This window comes from Lissotriton helveticus, chromosome 5_1 (genome assembly GCF_964261635.1).
Source record: "Lissotriton helveticus chromosome 5_1, aLisHel1.1, whole genome shotgun sequence".
Lineage (NCBI taxonomy): Eukaryota > Metazoa > Chordata > Amphibia > Caudata > Salamandridae > Lissotriton > Lissotriton helveticus.
The window spans coordinates 1,190,566,923-1,190,580,748 of record NC_136065.1 but is presented as its reverse complement, the minus strand read 5'-3'; the positions used below and the strand labels follow the sequence as shown (position 1 = coordinate 1,190,580,748).

Below are 13,826 nucleotides of genomic sequence, written 5' to 3'. Positions count from 1 at the left end.
TCAGCAAGTCTTCTAGGAGGACACCTTGGACGGATAGAGGTCTTAACTCTAGAAGCAACCGCGTCCTTGGAAACAAGATGTACATCAGGTACATTGGCATTTTGAATTAATGGACATTTAGCAACCCGTTTGATGTTCCATAACTTGCCATCCTGAGTGATAACACTGTTATCAAAAACTTTTACAATTTTCATTGGTTTACCATACTTGTCAGAGCATGTAGTTATAAACCCTGGTTTCCTAATTCTTACCAAATATCCAACAGAGGAATTGGGCGTTTTAACACTCCTTCTATTGTCATACCATTCTTTAGCGTTTGGCTGTTTGCACGCTACCTTTTGAGAAATATCCCTTACCAACTCCTTTGAAAAGGATTTGTTTAAGCATTTGTCCTTAAACCACCAGGGGCAAATTGTAGAAGCTGGATCACAGCCTTTCAGAAGCCAAAAAGGACTGACTTTAGTTGTTGAATGTGGTAAGATGCGATATAGCCAAAGTTTTTTTCTCGGTAAATTTCTCCAATTACTGCCAGACTTGACCACATCGGATACAAACTACTTCAACACCCAGTTGAACCGTTCTACCAAACCATTTTCATGAGGTTCGTAAACAGACACAGTGCGGTGTTTAATATTTTGACCTTTAAGAAAATTCTCCATTTCTAAAGAGGTAATTTGAACCCCAATGTCAGTGACGAGTAATGAAGGACAACCTTCCCTGGAAAACACCTCTTTGAAAAATTCAATAACCATGTTGGTGAGGCACTAGAAACAAATTTGACCTCCGGCCACTTAGAGTGGTAATCAACCAGTACAAAGGCATAGCGAGAATCATTAGGAAGACACATAAAAGGACCAGAGATGTCAAACACCAGTTTTTTCCATGGTTCAGTGGGCCAAGTTGAATTTTTTAAAGGAGGTACATTAACTCTCAACATTTTCTCACTTCCCATGCAGACTTCGCATTCTCTCACCTTGCGATCTACCATCCTATCTAAAGTTGGCCACCAAAAATAATTTCTGATAAGTCGCTTCAAAGCAGACATGCCGGAATGTGTTTTATGTGCTACATCTAAAATGACTTTTTGTATACCAAAGAGAGGTACACACTTACCCGCTTTAAAAATCAAATCACCTTCTAACTCTAACTCATTAAGGGCCAGATGTAGGTCAACAAATACTGGTCGGTAACGGCCGAATTCGGCCGTTATCGACCGGTATTTGGTGATTGAGATGTAGAGGGCTATATTTTACAGAATCAGTAAATTTACCGATTAGGTAAATTTACAGAATCTGTAAAATACCGAATCGGTAATTTTTCCGATTCGGAAAATTCCTGATGTAGGTAGCACTGTTTCCAGTGCTACAGGCCTTTCAGATTCGATATTTTACCACCCAATCCAATTGGGTGGTTAAATACCGAATCCAGGTGTGCATGCACACCTATGCCATGTGACAGACAGACATGCCCTTAGGGCATGTCTGTGTGCCACATGGCACACATGCCTGTATTTGGGGTGCTAGAGGGTGTCAAAGTGACACCCCCTGCACCCTTGCTAAAATCGGTATTTACCGATTCTGTAAATACCGATTCGGTAATGCCCATTGATTCCTATGGGCTTCAATGCCCATAGGAATCAATGGGCATTTCCGAATCGGTATTTACAGAATCGGTAAATACCGAATCTTAACGATTCGGTATTTACCGAGTCTGTATTACCTACATCCCCCCCTCTATTTTACCACTTCTTAAATACCGATTCGGTATCATTCGGTATTTGAGAAGTGGTAAAATAAAATTACCTACATCGGGCCCTAAGTACAGTAAACATTGGCATGAAATCTTTTGTTAAATTTTTCTTATCAGGCCAACCCTCTAAAATGTACTTCTAAGTGGTCTGCAAAGACATATCTTGGTTATCAACAAATTTCCAGGCTTCCTCAGAAATATCCTCAAATGAGCCAAACAAAATATCTTGTCAACAAGTAACGACATTGACGTCATCAGATTTATCATTACAGGTGGTATGGCAAGGAAGACGAGACATGAAACCTGCGATAACATTTTTCTTACCTGGCACAAATTCAGGTGTGAAACAATATTCCTGCAATCTAGAAGTCAATCTGGCAATGCGAGCAGTTGAGTTCCTCCCACCACCTGGAGAAAGGATGTTGACTAAAGGTTTATGATCCGTTCTCAGAACAAACTTGCTACCCCAAATGTAGTTCCTGAAATGTTCATTGGCCCAAACACAGGCTAAAAGTTATTTTTCGATTAAAGCGTTTCTTCGTTCAGTTTCATTTAGGGTGCAAGATGAGGATTTGAGAAGGATACTGTGTAATACAGTATCAAAGGCTGCGCTGAGATCAAGTAAAATCAGCGCAACCGTTTCTCCTCAATCCAAGAGCAGGCGCAGATTGTCTGTAACGCCCAGGAGGGTCGTCTCCGTAGAGAAGCCAGGGCGGAAACCGGACTGGGATGGATGTAAGAGGCTGTTGTCTGTCACAAATTTTGAAAAATGTGCTTGGATATGTCGTTCCAAAATTTTCGAAAATGCTGGTAACAAAGAAATGGGGCGATAATTAGCGGCCACCTTGGGATCCGCTAACGGCTTCTTCAAGAGCGGGTTAACCATAGCGTGCTTCCAACAACTGGGGACAGTGGCAGTGTCCAGCGAATGGTTTAACATTTTACAAATTGTGGAAAGGTGTAAGGAATCCAAGGAGCGTAGTATCGGGGCGGGCAGAGGGTCCAGCGGTGAGCCTGACTTGACTTTGCTCAATGTCTCCAGAAGAGTTACGGGGCAAAGATCCGGCCAGGACAACAATTGAGGCGAGGATGTCACCAGCAAGTTGGCATCCTTCTCCCTAACCTGAGGAGAAATCGTAGAATTATTTGTATTGCCATGGGCAAAAATGTCCAGATGTATATTTACGATTTTGGAAATAAAATACAGGGCAAGCTCATCGCATTTAGTGCTAGATAGCGGAGGAGGTACCGCCGTGGTCTGTGAACCAGCAAGCTCCCTCACCACATTGATCAGAGTTTTTGATTTGTTCATTGCTTCATTAATAGTTCAATTGACGTGATTAGCCCTTGTTATCGCACACATATTGTGGTAACATTTCAGCTCTGTTTTATAAGCAATAAAGGATATAAGAGAATAATCTTTTCTCCATACACGTTCTAATTTCTTACATTTGGATTTGTGCATGCGGAGTGTCTCATTATACCATGGAGCGGGAGATTTATGAATAATCCCTCTTATGGATAGTGGGGAGACAAGTATTAATGGCTTCAAAGAGCCAAGCATTCACAGAACTGGCCATCACTTCCATATCATCAGAGATAAATATATTAACAGGCTTAAGATCAGTTAAGACTTTATTAAAAGCAACAGTATCACATTTTTTCCAGTCCCTTTTCCGTATGCTCATGGCAGGTTTATGTTTAGGTATAATCTCATTATTAGTGACAGTAAACTTAATTAGTAAATGATCGGACCAGATAACTGGCACCGCCAGAGAACACTTAACATGGACACTATTAGAAAAGATCGGATCTAAAAGGTGTCCACCCCTATGGGTAGGACCCTTATTATGTAGAATAAGATTCATGGAGGCAAGCTCCGCAATAAGATTGCAGGCCAAACTGTCCTTAGGATCATCCAAATGTACATTCAGGTCACCAACAACGAAAAAGTTACTGGACGCTGAAAGAGCCGATGCTATGAGTTCAGAGAGTTGTAACTGCCAGGCGTTAGCAAGACCTGGGGGGCGATACACTAATAGTCTGACAGGGTGGTTTTAGGGTGGAGAGCCAGTTTAAAATAAGCTGCCTCGCAGCCACCTAAAGGAGCTGGGTCAAATTGGCATTGATAAATATTTTTAATATTATTGCCACACCGCCTCCCATTTTCCTGGAGCGATCGTTCCTTACAATCGCATATTCAATAGGAAGGGCTTCTGCAATATCAGGTCTGGAACTATCGTGAAGCCACGTTTCCGTAATAAAAAGTGCGTCAGGAGATTCATCCGTGAGGAGGTCAAAAATCTCACGTTTGTGTTTGGGGAAGGAACGACAATTCAGGCTGAGGAAGATGTAATTCGGAGGAGAGTGAGTTACTACTTGGGATGCTAAGCTACAACATCGTTCATCGTTGTGGAATATCCAAATGAAAAGAGCAATGAGGGCAGCATTGTAGGAACTGATCTAACATGTTAAGCGTAGCCGTCGTATGATCCCTCGTAGGCCTAAGGGCAAGGATCTGATCGGCGTCATAACAAATTCGAGGTCGCAACTTTTGTCCAGGGGGTATGGCCCCTGGGCCCGTAAGGTCGCGGACGGGCGCAGACAGGCACGCCTTTGGCGTGCCTTCGGCGCGCCCGCTGCGCCCGCCCGCTGCGCGGACCGGAGATGATGCACATTTATACAGGAAGAGGGCAGGAGGGTTGGAAAGACTATACCGCGACCCCTGCACCTCCTTCCAAGATGGCGGCTCACCCCCGGATCAGGCCGCGACAGCGCCCAATCGGCTGCGCGGTCTGGAGAATGTGCAGAGAGGTGGGCGGGTGCAAAGAACAAGTAAGCGCCAAACAAGTTAGGATTAAAAACAATTTAGAATCACATGTAAAAGATACTTTAAAATCATAGATAGGAAATGCTGCCACGCTTCCCCTGCTTTCGGCCTCAGGCTAGTAAAGTGCAAATGCCAATCAATGAGCGTCTGGACCTGCGCTGTTTAAATACATGAGAGGGCGGGAGGGTCGGAAAGACTATACCGCGACCCCTGCACCTCCTTCCAAGATGGCGGCTCACCCCCGGATCAGGCCGCGACAGCGCCCAATCGGCTGCGCGGTCTGAAGAATTTGCAGAGAGGTGGCCGTGTGCAAAGAACAAGGAAGCGCCATACAAGTTAGGATTAAAAACAATTTAGAATCACATGTAAAAGATACTTTAAAATCATAGATAGGAAATGCTGCCACGCTTCCCCGGCTTTCCGCCTCAGGGTAGTAAAGTGCAAATGCCAATCATGACGTCTGGACCTGCGCTGTTTAAATACATGAGAGGGCGGGAGGGTCGGAAAGACTATACCGCGACCCCTGCACCTCCTTCCAAGATGGCGGCTCAGCCCCGGATCAGTCCGCGACAGCGCCCAATCGGCTGCGCGGTCTGAAGAATGTGCAGAGAGGTGGCCGTGTGCAAAGAACAAGTAAGCGCCAAACAAGTTAGGATTAAAAACAATTTAGAATCACATGTTAAAAACAAACATCTCACAAATGTTGTACATGCTCTTCATTGGTTCTAGAAAAGTTTAAATATCATCCTGAAAACCCTTCACAAATTTGTCAACGTCTCTGAAAATATTGAACATAATTCTTTGAAAAACCGAGGCCGCAGAGGCTAAACCAAACGGCATTCTAGCAGGAAGCCGCTTGGCCACAGAGCGCTCTACAAATATTTTAAACTTCAAACTTCTAGTGTACTGGTACAAGCCTTGCGGAGTGATAAAGGCTGGGAGACATTTGGAATCTTCTGTAAGAGGAATCTGATCATAGGCCGACCTAAGGCTGAGTGTGGAAAACACCTTAGCCCCTTCCAACATGGAAACAACCTCATTAATATTGGGAAGAGGATGACCGTCTACAATAATTCCAGAATTAAGAGCCCTGAGATCAACACACATTCCTTAATTTTTATCCGGCTTCCTCACCAAAACAATGGGAGAAACCCATTCGGCAGAATCAGGAGGCTCAATAATCTTTTCAGCAACTAAATCATCTAACATTTTTTTAAGTTCTTCTCTCACATTGATGGAAACACCGCTTAAACGTTGCTTGACTGGAATAACACCACTTTTAAGTTTTATCTTGTGTGACTAATCCTTAATCATGCCCAACTTATCAGAAAACACATCTTTGAACTCAGTTTTAATTAGAATTTCCTTCTCTTCAGGTTTAACCAAAGCAATATTATCTAAACATATAGTTTCATCCAACATCACAGGTTCTACAGCACGAGGATTAAGGATAATCCCAAGCTTCCACTTGTCTCTCCAACCCAATACGTTCACACCCTTGACTGCTATGTACAACTTGACTGCTATACACCTGGTCCACTTAAAAAAAACAAATTGTCAATTCTGGACACATCAAAGCTTTCTGCAATGATGTCAGCCGGTAATATATTAGAAAATTCCAAAGTAGCACTTAAAAACTTGTCAAAATAATCCATTGAAATAATCGTCCAGGGAGATCCTGAATCAGCCATAAGTTCAAGTTTAACATCCAAAACAACCACTTCACATAAAGGTTTTTTCCTGTGTTGACACCCAGTAGAGTCATTAACATTAGAAATTCCCTCAGTGAGGTAAACAACAAATCCTTTTTTATTCTTCACTGCACACACCACCACATTCACACTTGCACACATTAGGATTCTCCTCTGTAATAGATGCTATTTTACCACGAGAATTTAGTATAAACTTCCTAACATCCCTACATACTGTAGAAAAATGTCCCAACCTACCACACTTCCTGCATTCTTTATTAATTGCAGGACACCCACCATATGAAGCCATATGTGTCCTGCTACCACATCTAAAACACACAAAGGATTTATCAAATTTTCTAACATTGCCATAATTATTGAACCTAGTGGAATTGGAACCAGCAAGTGAATTGTCATTTGCATGTGTATCTGTACGTTTGACAACACAAACCTCATCACCAGATTCTGTTTTATGCTTGTTGTGCTTGTTTACCGTAAGCATCCATTCCTCAGATTGTTCGAAAGATTTAGCAATGGCAATTGCTTCGGATAATTTTGGATCTCCAAGTACCCAAAGACGTTCCTGCGTTTTCTTATTTTTAACATGCACAATTATTTGATCCCTCAACAATTCATCACACATTTCCGAAATTGCAATGTAATGACAAGGATCTTACCACAGTAATAAAATCATCAAACGACTCTGTGTCATGTGGTGCCCTCGTATAGAACTTATATCTGTTAAGAGCAATGTTTGTAACTGGTTTAAACCTCTTTTCCAGCCTAAGTAAAGCCTCTTTATAACGTTACTGCCTTCACAGTCACCCTCGGAAGGCAGAATTTGTGGTAAGGCCCTAAAAACCATCTGACCCTCTGAGCCTAGACAATGTAAAAGAATACTCTTCTTTCTTTCTGCTCCCATGTGCTCACTGTCGATTGCCTTCATATAATTGATAAATTCTTCCTTCCATCGTGTCCATGGGATGGGCGGATCTCCCTTCTTTTGCAGAAATGTATCCGGCGGATCAAATTGCATGTTAATATATTGATGTGGACTTAAATAGTATTATTGAGAACTAGACTGAAAATAATACTTCCTTTTTATCTTCCTTAACATTCACTATCTCATAAATGAAATAACAGACCCCCCCCTCAAAAAAATAAATAAATAAATAAACTATAACTGCTTGACTAGAAAATTGAGGTCCGATGACAACCAGTACAAAATATTGATGTATGCTCTGTGTGAAGGCTCGCAAGATGGTAGTATTATTCCATAGTCCTGCAGAAAATGCAAAAGTTGTTGTCTCTTTAAAATGTATATTTTGACTTACTTTGTGAACTGTCAGGAACAACAGCGGTAAAGCGTTTTCACCGTAAAGCTTGTTTGCTTTAAAACGCCGGAAGAAACAGTTAAATAGCTTTCTTACGCTCGGTGAATTGGTTGCTATGGAAACCAAAGACAAGGCCGTCCCGTCGTGCGTGATGACGGCTTTAACAACGTATGAATTTCCACACGGTGTCTGTCTTCTGTGATGCGTCACGCATTCGGATGCCGAGTCTTGCAGGTTGCGCTGCTTCCGACTCGCGTGCCAGGTCTCGCTCCTCAACTGGTCTCGCTCCTCAGCTGGTCTCGCTCCTCGGCTGGATTACATCGCGTTGAATTCACCAGTAAGAACTGCACTCTTTGGTTTGAAACACAACACTCACAATGATAAGTATTGATTTAAAAAAAAAATAACTTTCAAGATTCAATCTCTCCACTCCTTATTGAAACCTCTCCTCCGGACTACTTGTAAAATGAAGGTAGTGCTCTCAATCCAAAAATAAACGCACTCACCAACAATTTCTTCAGCAATAAAAATAAATTTTCTTAGATAAAACGAACACTCCACTCCTGTGCTGCGTCCAAGTTGGTAGGGTGTCCTGAATTCTTGTTTTCTCCTCGGCGCCAATTTTTGTAGTATTTTGTAGTAAAAGATGATACTGGAAGAGTTAAAATATGAGAATTTATTCCAATAATGCGGCACAGCAACAAACTGCAGCTTCTTGGCAGGCAGGAACAGTGCAACTGACCTGGGTGCCTAGCAGCAAGCAGGGTTCTATATGGAACTATAACAAGCAAAGAAAAAATGCACTAAAGTTAAAGAGACCGGGAATAGAACCAAGGATGTGGAAGTTGTAACAGTGGCACACAGAATTTGTATCATAAATGAGTACAATATATAGTTTGAAAAGCAAAGAGAAAGTCTTTTCTTGAGATGTAGATATATTTTTCAGTACTTTAACCTTTTTTATGAATTCCTGTGAACTTTAGCCAACACGTGTTTCATCGTTGTGGGGGGTATTCCCACGACTTCACCAAGGTTATTCGATTCCGAAGTCCTTTTCAATCAGTCCTTAGTTCCGTTTATATTTTCCGACCTGATTATATGTAAATATCATCTCTGTGTCCAATATGATAAGTAATGCTGGTCTCTAGAAAGTCGTCAGCAACCCTGTTCTGTTTTTATGCATGTGCAGGAGAGTCCTCCTGAACTGATATATCTCACTAAAGGAAATCTATGTTTATCATGTCCGAGCTAGTCTGCTGCAGACCGGCGAGCAATATAGATTTCCTTTAGGGAGGACGCTTCCATATTCTCTGAAAATAAATGGAGCGGTGCTGTTGTTGGTACCTCGTAGATCACGAGTGAGATCTATCAGTTTGGGAGCACTCTCCTGTAATATGTCTGGCTCGCATTTGGAATCCTGGTTCAAATATTTGTTAAAAGCCTATTGCAGTGAAAACAAACATGGTGGCTTTTTGTGTAAAGTGCATCTATAAGAATAAGAATTAAATGTATAATAATTGAGTGTACTTTTGATATGTAAAATAGTCCCTAATGCATTTGATTGTGAGCACGTCTTAGAAGGGGGAATTATACACTAAATAATCTGATAGAGACATCCAGCCGCAGATTCCTTAACTTTGAACTCCCAGGCGCCAGGCTGGATCTGGAACATTTTTCTTAACAGTACCACTTCACGCCGGAAGGTAGCGTCGGTCGACTCCGCATGACGTCATCGCGTCCTGTTTGTCGTGACATCCACGTCGTCAATATAACCGCCACTCCGGCGAGCTGACTTCAGTTCTTTTCTTTCAATGCCAGCCAGCGCAGATCCATCGAAGAGAGCTTACCCCCTGCCATGTTTTGGCAGACTTATTTCAACTTTTTGTTGACTCATTTTGGTGTGCTAGGGATGTCTAGTAAGAAGACCTCGGAGTTCAAGCCGTGAAGCGCCTGTCACCCTGCCATGTCGGTCACGGACCCCTACTTAGTGTGTCTCTGGTGTCTGCAGCGCGACTGCGACACAAAGTCGTGCTCCGATTACCGGAACATGGCACCAAAGGCTTTGAGTGAGCAGTCCCTAAAGCTGATCGTGGATTGTCGTCCGGCACCATGGAGGTCGCCTCGCCGATCTTGCTCCTGGTCCCGTTTGTGAGAAAGGACTAAGCACCATTCCGGTGGATCGAAGTCCTCTTCATCGAAGTCAGGTAAGAGGCACCACAAAAAGCCCAAAAAGTCAAAGCGTCTTTGACTTTCCCCATTCAAGACACAACGAAACAGAGGAACCTAGGTGGTCGAGGCACTGCTCTGTGGAACCGGAGCCTGAGTCAGCTCCGTGTTTCCCTCCCTTTCGGGGGGGGGGGAGGGGAGGGGGGATCAACCCCGCCCAGCCTAAAGAGTTTTATGACGCTAGATGCACCATATTTAGGTGGCCTGACCCTGCTGGCTCCCCCGCAGGCTCAGATGATAGAGGAGTCCCTGTGGGTTCTGCACCTTCGACCTGGCGCGGTGCCACAACCTCTTATGGGACCCATTCTCGGGTCCAGACTGGTGCTAGTCACACCTCCATAGCGACCTTCCCTGGCGACGCATCCACCACCGGCGCCTCCCCAATCCTCATTCCAGATGACACAGAGCCGGTCGGGCATCCTCCAAGACCGGGCAACCTGCAATTTTCTGAATGGTTGGGAATTGATGAGGAGGATTGGGAGGGGTTGCAGGATCCCTTGGAAATCCTGCAACCTCAAGACATGGACTGGTATGAGGAACTGGGTGATGCCAGTGATCTGGTCACCTCCCCAGATTCTGGAATGCTGTATCCACCTACCCTGGCTACAGAGGAGGGGGCATCATTCGCTATGATGGTGCAAAAGGCTGCGGAGGTCTTGGTCCTGCAGCTCCCTATGGTGGCAGTCAAGACTAACTTCTTGACAGAGGTCCTGCAGCCTGGTGTCTCTAGCTCATAATGCTTGCTGCCTTTCAATGAGGCCATGAGGGACGTTCTTCTGGGCACCTGGTCCAAGCCCAACACAGGGGCTCCTACGAATAGAACAATTGCCCGCCGGCATCGACCTGCACCAGGCGACCCAGTTTTCCTCACAAAGCTTGGTGGTTCAGGCTTCCACTTCCCGTAGCGCATTCCCTTCTGCACCTCCAGACAGGTAACCCAAGAGACTGGAAAGCTTTGAGAAGAATTTATTTTCTTCTGTCAGTCTAGCATTGCAGCCGGTGAATACCGCTTGCCTTTTGGATCTTTATTCCCATTTGATATGCAACACGGTTGTGCCGGTGCTGCCCAGAGTCTCGGAGGAGGACCTTATTCTACTCTCCCGAGACGGAAGAGATGCAGTGAAGTTCACCATCCGATTTGGCTTGGACATGACAGACTAGCTAAGCAGAGCGATTTCTACAACGGTGGCCGTACGTTGCCATGCCTGGCTGAGGACATCTGGTTTTTCGGGGATGTCCAAGCTAATCTTATAGACTTGCTCTTTGATGGCTCCCATCTCTTCGGAGACAAAGCAGATGCCACCCTTGAATGTTTAAAGGACACGTGGGCTACAGCCAAGTACTTGGGCCTCACCACACATCCCAGACTCGGTCTGTTTTTCACTCATTTCGTGGCTACGAAAGGGGCTACCAACCGCGCCAACCCTATTCCGACCAGAGGGCCCATTAGTTCAACAACCTCTGCTGGGCCGTGGATGCTGTTCACCCGACCCCTTGGGTTGGGAGGCCAGTAGTCAAGCCAAGCCATGATCCCCTCCTCCACTGCAAAAACCATCCTAGTCCGATTCCCCAGGATCATTCACGACCAGTTGGTGGCAGAATACGCCATCATCTCCACCACTGGAGAAACATCACCTCAGACAGGTGGGTGTTGCAGATAGCCCGAAGAGGCTACTCCCTCCCCTTCAAGACTACCCCTTCTATCTATGCTTCCGGTGTATGATCGCCTGATGGAGAATCACCTTGCCTTACTCCTCGAGGAAGTCAAAACTCTCTTGGCCAAGGGAACTATAGAGAGGGTTCCCGGGCCATAAATAGGCTGTGGTTGTTAGGATGAAGGCCTTTGTCCTATTATCGACCTCAGAGTACTCATATACTTCCTCAGAAAGGAGAAGTTCAAGATGCTCACCCTAGCTCAGGTCCTGTCTAACCTGGACCTAGGAGACTGGATGGTAGTGCTGGACTTGCAGGATGCCTATTTTCATATTCCTGTCCTGCCTGCCCATCGTTGCTACCTGCGGTTAACGGTGGGCCACAAGCACATTCAGTTTGCCGTGCTCCCCTTCGTCCTCACCAGTGCCACTCGTCTGTTCACAAAAGTGATAGTGATGGTCGCAGTCCATCTGCAGAGATCAAGGGTTCCAGTCTTCTCCTATCTCGACACCTGGTTGTTGAAGGTGGGCTCGTCTCCCACATCAAGAGTACGGCAAACCTACTGCATTCCCTGGGGTTCACTATCAACATGCCGAAGTCACACCTGACTCCCTCTCAAACGCTCCTTTTTATTGGGTTGGTTCTGGACATGGTGCAGCTTTGTGCCTATTCTGTCGAACGGCGAGTCCAGAATATTCAGGCTATGATACTGATGTTTCAGCCTCCAACCTGGATTTCAGTGAAAATGACCCTGACGCTGTGGGGCCTCATGGCCTCTTTCATCCTGTTGGTGGACCATGCACGGTGGCGCATACGGGCTCTGCAGTGGGACCTGAAGTTCCAGTGGGCACAGCATTGAGGAAATCTCACCAACCTGGTTCAGATATCAGAGTGCACTGCGAAAGCAATGCAGTGGTGGCTGACAATCCACAATTGGGTTAGAGGCAGACCCCTCCCCCCTCCCGACCCAGATTTCATAGTAGTGGCAGATGTGTTTCTTCTGGGATGGGGCGGCCATCTGGGGAAGGTGGAGATCAGAGGACTCTGGTTTCCGGCGGAAGCAAAGCTCCATATCAACCTGTTGTAGCTTTGTGCGATCCGACTGGCACTGAAAGCCTTTTTACCATCCATCAAGGGAAGGCTAGTTCAGGTGTTCAGGGACAACACTACCTACATGTGGTACTGCAACAAACAGGGCCGGTGGGGTAGTGGACTCTCTGTCAAGAGGCCCTCCGCCTCTGGACTTGGCTGGAACAACAGGGCATTTCCCTAGTGGTTCAACATCTGGCCAGTTCTCCAAACGCTAGAGCAGACGAACTCCGCCGAAGGTGCCTCGTGGATCACGAGCGGTCTCCATCCGTAGATGGCACACGGTTTCTTTAGGCAGTGGGGAGAGCCATGGTTAGATCTGTTCACCTCTGAAGAGAAGACGCAATTTCTTCAGATTTCTGCGTTGGAGTTTTCAAGGCGACTTTCGCTCGGCGGTGCTTTTTGTCGTGAGTGGAGCTCAGGCCTGCTGTAAATCTTTCCACCTATACCACTCCTGCCCAGAGTGCTCAAGAAGATCAGGAGCGGCTGGGCACAAGTCATTCTTGTGGTTCCGGACTGGGCACGGAGAGTTTGTACCCAAGGTTCTCAATGTGAGCATCGATCCTCTCATCAGGTTGTCCCTTTGGGAGGATCTTCTGTCGCAGTAGCAGGGCACGGTCCCCCACTCAAACCTATCCACTCTCCGCCCCCTTGCGTGGAGATTGAGCAGCGATAGTTGACAGCTCTTGACCTTCCTTCCCAAAGCCTCCGAAGGTATTTTGGCAGCCAGGAATCCTTTTACAAAATCGGTATATGCCTGCAGACGGAACAAATGTAGTATATTTTGTACAGAATGGTCTAATGACCTCTTGTCTGCTTCTCTGAGAGATATTCTCTTGTTTATCCTTTCCTTCCCCAGCAGGGCTCTGCTTTGGGCACTTTGATGGGCTAAATGTCATCCCTTTTGGCTTTTCTTTGGCTGCCAGACCCCCCTTCTCTTTTTAAAGTCCCCTCTGGTGCATAGGTTATTGAAGGGGTTAACCCACTTGTTTTCCCCTTCTTCTTTTCTTATGCCACAATGGGACCTTAACTTAGTCTTCACTTTCTTGATGTGCTCACCGTTTGAGCTGCTGCACAACTGCCCTCTATGGTTGCTCACTATCAAAACAGCTTTTTTGGTGTCAATTACCTCTGCCAGGAGGGTGAGCGAACTGCAAGCATTGTCATCACAGCCACCTTACCTGACAGACTTCCAATACAAAGTGGTGCTAAGACTAGGGCATCTTTTTTGCCCAAGGTTGTAACTTCCTTCTA

At 45.4% G+C, this 13,826-nt stretch overlaps 1 protein-coding gene across 1 annotated transcript in view; it reads left to right on the top strand.

The window, feature by feature from the left end:
• The window catches only part of SHTN1 (shootin 1), a 711,155-nt gene that overhangs the window by 303,910 nt on the left and 393,419 nt on the right, over nt 1-13,826 (top strand). The window lies entirely within an intron of this gene.